Raw genomic sequence first — 9513 nt, forward strand, 5'->3', positions numbered from 1 at the left:
CTACTGTGGAACAATGAAATTCACATGTCCTTATATGTTATGTACAGCTTTACACTGTCAATATGCTGTTTTTCTTCCTTTTCTTTTTTTTTTTTTTTTTTTTTTGAGACGGAGTCTCGCTCTGTCGCCCAGGCTGGAGTGCAGTGGCCGGATCTCAGCTCACTGCAAGCTCCGCCTCCTGGGTTCACGCCATTCTCCGGCCTCAGCCTCCCGAGTAGCTGGGACTACAGGCGCTGCCACCTCACCCGGCTATTTTTTGTATTTCTTAGTAGAGACGGGGTTTCACCGTGTTAGCCAGGATGGTCTCGATCTCCTGACCTCGTGATCCGCCCATCTCGGCCTCCCAAAGTGCTGGGATTACAGGCTTGAGCCACCGCGCCCGGCCTGTTTTTCTTCCTTTTCATTTGAGCTTCATCACCAGTCTGAAGTCCATGTTTTGTATGGCTGTGGTTTGTCATCCTTAAAGCATATTTTCTTGTTGTCAGGCCTTGTATCCCAGCTGCCTTCTTCTTCTTTAGTTTCTTCAGCTGTCTTTTAGGGGAGGTGTTTGCTGTGCCATTGAAAACGTGGAGATAAAACACTCATCACTTATTACAAGGTGATAATGAAAGAAAATGGATTTAAAAGATAGCAGCTGAGACTAACATTAAATGTAGTAGTACAAGAATCAATTGGTTAAGGATTAGGAGATTCAGTCAAAAAGGTATTTGGTAAGAAGTGAAGATAAGACAAGCTTGGGTCTGGAGATGGAGTTACAGTGCATAAGCACAGTCGCTGTTCCCAAGAACTCACAGTAGAGTGTAGTAATTCTCAAGCCTCATTCTGTACCACTCACCTAGAGGCCTTTAAAAACACAGATGCCTGTGTTCAATCCTTAGAAATCCTGACCGAATTCTTCCATAGTGGGCCCTGGAGAAGTGCGTAGTTTTGACTGCTCCCTACGTCATTTTATCTAATAATTCTGGTTTTATTCTTTCATATACTACGAAATCAGGCAAGTCTCAAAATATACTTCTAGCCTACCTATCTATGAAACATGGATGATATCATCTGCTCTTTATTCATTTATGTCATAAACATTTATGGCATTCATATTTTGTGTCAGACATTGTGATATGTCAAAGAGAGAGGCAAGTTACAGTGTCTATTGTAAAGGTGAGTGTGAGGAGAAAATTTGAAGTAAAACTATAAACCTGAAAAGCAAATTTGTTCATGGCTTTTGACATCAAGTCTGTATACAGCAGAGATCAAATCAGTTCCTGTACCTGAGCAGCTGAAAGCTTCTGGCAAAAAATCACCTGCTTGTGTTGGCCAGTTTTTCTTTAATTTAATCGCAAGCACATGTCACTGACTGGTAACCTTACTAAATGTGCTAGTTTAGTGATTTAAAATCCTACTTGCAGAAACTAGTGTTTCACACTCTTTCCAAAACCTCCAACATCACCTCTAGTCAACTGTCAGTTGCTGACATTGTTTATTTTACTGAGAAAATCAGAAGCAATTAACAAAGAATCACATTATTTTTAAAACATTACATTTATCAGTTTACCAACATACATATCTCTATGTTTTGCCTTTCTTCCTGTTACAGTTGTTCCTGCTTATGTCTAAGTATAATTCTTTCTGTGTTATAAATCTGTATTTTCAGCTGTCAAAGCACTTCTACAATTGTCTCTGCTCTCACCTGCATCATCAATTTATCCCTGCCTGTCAGATCTTTCCCATCAACAAATATGCACTAATGGCACCTACCTGAGAAAAACTAAACAAGACTATCATCCAAGGAACCTACAGCCTCCTCCAGCTCTTAATCTCATCTCCCTTCTACTTCTCTGTAAAACTTCTTGAAAGTATCTGTATGGGCTGTCTCTACTTCCTCACCTTACCACATTCCAACTGAGTCATTAATTATATCTATATATTCTCTGAAAATGTCTTTTTCTCCTTAAACTACACATACACATATATACATTCCTTGTAAATGCCTTATCAAATCAGAAGAGACAGTGGTCAAGTCTCTGTTCTCCTCTAAGTCAGCCTCTGGATGGTATTTGAACACAGGCAGCCACTTCTAGAAACACTCTCTTCTCTTCCTTTGGTATCTACCACATTGTCTTGGTTATCCTGTTACATAACCAATTACTTGTTTTTAGTCTCCTTTGATCATGTCCTCAAATGCTGAGCCTCCCAGAAGTTACTCCTAGGTCCTCCTTTGGCCTCTATCAGAACTCTTGTCATCTCTTCTGGTTCCACAACTTGTAGTCTATCAAGGGATAAACTATTAACATATTTAGATATTAACATATTTAGTCTACTAAGGGATAACCAGCAGGTGTATATATCCATCTGTCTTATCCCCTGAACTCTCTCTGCACAAACCTGCTCTTGCTCCTCCTTCAATCTTACCCAACTCAATAAATAAAACTAATTGTCCCTGCTTTTCAGCTCTAAACCCTAAATACCAACCTTCATTCCTTTCTTCATTCTACCACATCAAATCTGTCAGGGAGTTCTGTTAGCAAGATATCCAAAATGTATTCCACTCTGACCACTTTTTGACATCATCACTTTACCTCTTTTGTTCAAGCTGCTTTCATCTCTGCCTCGACAGTGCATCAGGCACCTAAGTGGTTTTATTGCTACCACCTATGCCTTCCTGTAATTTATTTGACAGATTTGTCAGAGTGATTTTTAAAAATCAGATTATGTTGCTCACTTTAATGGCTTCAATTGCAATTTTAATATAATCCATCCCCTTCAAACAATTCAACTCTAAAAAGACTTTTTTTTTTTTTTTGAGAGAGAGAATTAGGGAAATTTGAATGAGTATTTGAGAATTTTAAGGGATTATAGTCAATTTTGTTCTACTTTTATATATGTTTAACAATTTTCATTAATTCATATAAAGTTGAAGAAGGAGAGGTAAAGTTTCAGCCCTTTTCCATGGCCCTATGGGACTGAATGTTTGGCTGCTTCCCTGGCCTTTTCTTTCAGTCTCTCTTTGGTTGGCTGTGGTTGAGCCACATTCACCTGGCTTTCTTTTTCTGAACACTTCAAGCCTTTGCACTTTTTGATCCCTCTGCCTGGGACACTTCACAGAACTGGCTTATTTAGGTCTTGTTGCCAGAGACCAATCCCCTAACTTTTGCCCATCTCTCTTCTGCTTCCCTGTAAAACTTCCCATCCCCACCAGCTCCATACACACTCTTTCTCTCTATATATAATATATATAATATATTATATATAATATATAAAATACATAATATATTATATATAATATATAAAATACATAATATATTATATATAATATATAAAATACATAATATATTATATATAACATATAAATTTATATTATATATAATATATAAATACATAATATATTATATATACATATAATATATTATATGTATATATTTTTTGAGACGGAGTCTTGCTCTGTCACCCAGGCTGGAGTGCAGTGGCACAATCTCGGCTTGCTGCAAGCTCCGCCTCCGGGGTTCCCGCCATTCTCCTGCCCCACCCTCCTAAGTAGCTGGGACTACAGGCGCCCGCCACCTCGCCTGGCTAATTTTTTTTGGATTTTTAGTAGAGATGGGGTTTCACCGTATTAGCCAGGATGGTCTCGAGCTCCTGACCTCGTGATCTGCCCGCCTGGACATCCCAAAGTGCTGGGATTACAGGCGTGAGCCACCGCCCCGAGCCTCCATACACTCTATTTTTAAAAATTAGTTGACTTTGTTTACATGTTTATTATTTCTTTTCTCTACTAGAATTTAAGCAGCATGAGTCAGAAACTTGGTTCTAAGATGTTGCATAGTGGGTATTCAATAAATGTTTGTAAATGAAGGAATTGGGCATTACTTTTTATTCCATTTTTAAAATGAGAAAACCAAGACTGTAAAAATTAAATACTTTTTCCTAATGTCACAGATATTAAGAGGCAGAACTGAGATGCGAACCCAAGTTTTTCTGATTTAGGAGCCCTTTAAAACTCTATTGTATAATTTTCTGCTAGAATAAATTAACGGAGGACAGAGGCAGAGGATAATTCCCCGTAAAACTGAAAGAATTGTCTTTGTAGCTATACTGACTTAGGAAGAAATTCCATGACTTTTATTAGATTCTCAAAGGAGTTCTTGAGCCCCCAGATTTTAATCATTGTCTCTTTGGTTGCTATCATGGCAACTCACAATGTTAGAGGCTCAATACAGTAGGAAAATTTTAAACTGCTTGCTGACTAAAACATTATGTTATCCAGTCCTAAACATCAACATTTGTCAACACTTAAATAACTTTTCTGGATTTAATATTTTTTTTTTCCACAGGCTATTGGGCATCCCTATTTTCCTCCATACTGGTCTCTGGGATTTCAGCTGTGTCGATGGGGTTATAATAGCCTAGATATGCTGAAAACCACAGTTGGACATTTAAGACAATATGATATTCCCCATATAAGTGTACTCAAACAGTATGGAGGGAATTGAGAGGAATAAGGAAATTAGAAAGTGTAGTAATTATACTGTAATATATATGTGTGTGGATGTGGATGTGTGTACATATAAGAGAGAGAGATGTGTAACTGTAATCATTTTCATATATTCTCAGTTCCAATAAAATAATCATTTTTGTTCTCTTTTTCTTACAAGATAACCCAAAACTCACACTAATATTTAAATTTCTAATTGAATGCAGTCACTTATAAGCTACTTGTGATTCTTCAACAATATTTGGTTGTCTGTTTTCCTGATGTTGGAATCTCATATCTGCAGTGCCCCTTGGTACAGGATGTTCAGTATTGTGATATTGACTGCGTGGAACGTCAGATAGACTTCATATATGATGGAGACACATTTGATGGTCTGCCTGAGTACATCAAGGAACTGAAAATGATGGAATGCATTATATCATTACTTTGGTAAATTTCTTTTGAAGATCAAACAAAATATTTTAATTTATATTTTCTAAGCATTTCTAAATACACACATATATGTATTACAATTAATGTATCAAAAAGTAGAAGTCCCAACACTAGTATATTCTTGAGGAATAAAATTTTATAATATTTAATGATAAATGTTATATTTCATTAAAGGATGATAGATTATAAGTACATTTTATGCTATTTAACGACATAGACATGTCATCAAGTGATGAAGGAATTCAGTTAAGTTTTTAAAACTCAGTGGTCTAAAAGAAAATTAACATATTGATTGCTCCATCAAGGTTTTTTCCACCATTTCACAACCTTATCTCAAATAAGAAGCAACAAACAAAAAAAAACAGGAAAGGTTCCATGCCAAAATAGCAGGAATATTTCCTTTACCTATTCATATAGCTTTCAAAAATATTTATTATTTTTTAAAATTTTTGTGGGTACATTGTAGGTGTATATATTTATAAGGTACATGAGATGCTTTGATACAAGCATGCTATGTATAATAATCACTTTAGGCTAAATGAGGAACCCATCACCTCAAGCATTTATCCTTTGTGTTACAAACAATCCCATTATACTCTTTAAATTATTTTTGAATACACAAATTAGTATTGACTACAGTCACCCTATTGTGTTATCAAGTACTATTCTTTATTCTTTCTATTTTTTGGTATCCATTAACCATCCCCACTTCCCCCCACCCCACACTACGCACCCCAGCCTCTGATAAACTTACTTCTATTTTTATCTCCATTAGTTGAATTGTTTTAATGTTTAGAACTCACAAATCAGTCGCAACACGTGATCTTCATCTTTCTGTGCCTGGCTTATTTCTCTTAACATAATGATCTCCAGTTTTATCCATTTTGTTGCAAATGACAGGATCTCATTCTTTTTTATGGCTGAATAGTACTCCATCTTCATTGCATCTAAGTACCACATTTTCATTATCTGCTCATTTGTTGAATACTTAGGCTGCTTCCAAATCTTGGCTATTGTGAATAGTGCTATAATATTGAAGAGATTGCAGTTATCTCTTCAACATACTGATTTCCTTTCTTTTGGGTATGTACACAGCAGTGGGATTGCTGGATCATATGGTAGCTCTATTTTTGTTTTTTGAGGAACGTCTAACTTGTTCTCCACAGTGGTTGTACTAACATACCTTCCCACCAACTAGGTATGAGGGTTCCTGTTTCTCCACATCCTCGCCAGCATTTATTATTGCTTGTTTTTTGCATATAAGACTTTTTAACTGGGGTGAGATGATATCTCATTGTAGTTTTGATTTGCATTTCTCTGATGATCAATAGTGTGCACCTTTTCATATACTTGTTTGCCATTTGTATATCTTCATTTGAGAAATTCAGACCTTTTGCCCATTTCTAATTTGATTTTTCCTGTAGAGTTGTTTGAGCTCTGTATATATTCTGGTTGTCAGATGGGTAGTTTGCATATATTTTCTCCCATTCTGTGGGTTGTCTCTTTACTTTGTTGATTGTTTCCTTTGCTCTGCAGAACCTTTTTAACTAGGTGAGATTTGTCCATTTTTGCTTTGGTTGCCTATATTTGTGGGATATCACTGAAGAAACCTTTGCCTACTCCAATGTCCTGGAGAGTTTCCCCAATGTTTTCTTCCAGTAGTTGCAGAGATTCAGGTCATAGGTTAAAATATTTAATCCAGTTCAGCTTGATTTTTGTGTATGGTATGAAATAAGGCTCTAGTTTCATTCTTCTACATATAGATATCCAGCTTTCCCAGTACTATTGATTGAAGAGACAGTCTTTTCCCCAGTGTATGTTCTTGGCACCTTTGTAAAAAATGAGTTCACTGTAAATGTATAGATTTGTTTCTGGGTTCTCTATTCTGTCCCAGTGGTCAATATTTCTGTGTTTATGACAGTACCATGCTGCTTTGGTTATGATGGCTCAGTAACATACTTTGAAGTCAGGTAATGTGATTTCTCCAGTTTTGTTCTTTTTGCTCAGAATAGTTTTGGCTATTCTGTGTCTTTTTTGGTTCCATATAAGTTTTAGGATTGCTTTTTCTATTTCTATGAAGAATCTCATTGGTATTATGATAGAGATTCTATTGAAACTGTAGAATGCTTTTGGTAGTATGGACATTTGAACAATATTCATTCTTCCATTCCATGAACATAGAATATCTTTGCATTCTTTTGTATCCTCTTCAATTTCTTTCATCAATGTTTTATGGTTTTCATTGTAGAGAACTTTCACTTCTTTGGGTAACTTAATTCCTAGGTATTTTATTTTATTTGTGGCTACTGCAAATGGGATTACTTTTTTGATTTCTTTTTCGGATTGTTAGCTGTCGGTATATAGACATGCTATTGATTTTTGTATGTCGATTTTGTATCCTGCAGATTTACTGAACTTTTGTATCAGTTCGAATAGATTTTTGTTGGAGTCTTTAGGTTGTTCCAAATACAAGATTATATCATCTGCAAACAACGGAAATTTGACTTTTTCCTTTCCAATGTATATTTCTTTCTCTTTTCTGATTGCTCTAGCTAGGACTTCCAGTACTAGGTATTGAAGTCTCCAGCTGTTACTGTATTGGGGTCTACTCCCCCTTTAGCTCTAATAATATTTGCTGTATATGTCTGGGTGCTGCAGTGTTGTGCCTATACGTTTGTAATTGTTGTGTACTCTTGCTGAATAAACCCTTTATCATGATATAATCATCTTCTTTGTCTTCTTTTATAGTTTTTGTCTTGAAATCTATTTTGTCTGATATAGGTATAGCTACTCCTGCTCTTTTCTTGTTTCTACTTGCATGGACTATCTTTTTCCATTTCTTTCTTTTCACTCTATTAGTGTCTTTATAATTGAAACCTGTTTCTTGTAGGCAAGAGATTGTTGGTTTTTCTTGCTTTTTTTTTTTTTTTTTTAATCCATTCAGCCACTCCATGTCTTTTGATTGGACAGCTTAGCCCGTTTACATTCAATATTATTATTGATAAGTAATGACTTACTTCTGTCATTTTGTTATTTGTTTTCCAGTTGTTCTGTTGTCTTCTCTTCTTTCCTTCCTTTCTGTCTTCCTTTTAGTGAATTTGATTTTTCTCTGGTGGTATGTTTTAATGTCTTGCTTTTTATTTTTAGTATATCTGTTGTATATATTTTTCAGTTGAACTTAGCAAGAAGCTTGCAAATAATATCTTATAACCCATTTTTTCAAGCAGATGACCACTTGACACTGATTGCATAAAAAATCAGGCAAAGAGAAAACTAGTAAAAAATCTATGCTTTAACTTCTCCCTCAGTTTTAACTTTTTCTTGTTTCTATTTGTATCTTATTGTACTGTGTCTTGAAAAGTTGTTGTAGTAATTATTTTTAATTGGTTTGCCTTTCACCTTTCTACTTAAGAGTAGTTTATACACCACCTTTACAGTGTTATAGTATTCTGTGTTTTTCTGTGTACTTATTATTACCAGTGAGTTTTGTACCGTCATATGATTTCTTATGGCTCATTTGTATCCTTTTCTTTCAGATTGAAGAACTCCCTTTAGCATTTCTTGTAAGACAGGTCTGGTGTTATGAAATTCCTCATCTTTTGTTTGTCTGGAAAAATCTTTATTTCTCCTTTATGTCTGAAGGATATTTTCACTGAATATACTATTCTAGAATGAAAGTTTTTTTTTTTCCTTCAACACTTTAAATATGTCATGCCACTCTCTTCTGGCCTGTAAAGTTTCCACTGAGAGGTCTGCTGCCAGACTTATTGGAGCTGCATTGTATGTTATTTTTTTCTTTTCCCTTGCTACTTTTAGGATTTTTTTCTTTATCCTTGACCTTTGAGAGTTTGATGATTGAATGTCTTGAGGTAGTCTTATGTGGATTAAATCTGCTTGGTGTTCTATAACCTTTTTATACTTGAATATTGATATCTTTCTCTAAGGTTGGGATGTTCTCTGTTATTGTCCATTTGAATAAACTTTCTACCCCATCTCTCTCTCTACCTTCTCTTTAGGCCATTAACTTAGACTTGACCTTTAAAGCCTATTTTCTAGATCCTGTATGCATGCTTCATTCTTTCTCCTTTTGTCTCCTCTGACTGTCTATTTTCAAACACCCTGTCTTCAAGATCACTAATTCTTAATTCTACTTGGTCAGTTCGGCTGTTAGGAGACTCTGATGCATTCTTCAGTACATCAATTGCATTGTTCAACTCCAGAATTTTTTCTTTTTAATGATTTCTGTCTCTTTTTAAAATTTGTCTGGTAGGACTCTTAATTCCTTCTCTGTGTTATCTTGAGTTTCTCCAAGTTTCCTCAAAACAGTTATTTTGAAGTTTCTGTCTGAAAACTCATGTGTCTCTGTCTTTCCAGGATTTGTCCTTGGTAGCTTATTTTGTTCATTTTGTGAGATTATGGATGATCTTGATGCTTGTGGATGTTTGCCAGTGTAAGGGCATTGAAGAGTTAGGTTTCTTATAGTCTTCACAGTTTGAGGTATTTTATACCCATTCTTCCTGAGAAGGATTTCCAGATATTTTAAGGGACTTGGGTGTTGTAGTCTACAGTTTTGATCTCTGCAGCCAAATCTGCAT

The sequence above is a fragment of the Macaca nemestrina genome, chromosome 10 (assembly GCF_043159975.1).
Source record: "Macaca nemestrina isolate mMacNem1 chromosome 10, mMacNem.hap1, whole genome shotgun sequence".
Taxonomy (NCBI): domain Eukaryota; kingdom Metazoa; phylum Chordata; class Mammalia; order Primates; family Cercopithecidae; genus Macaca; species Macaca nemestrina.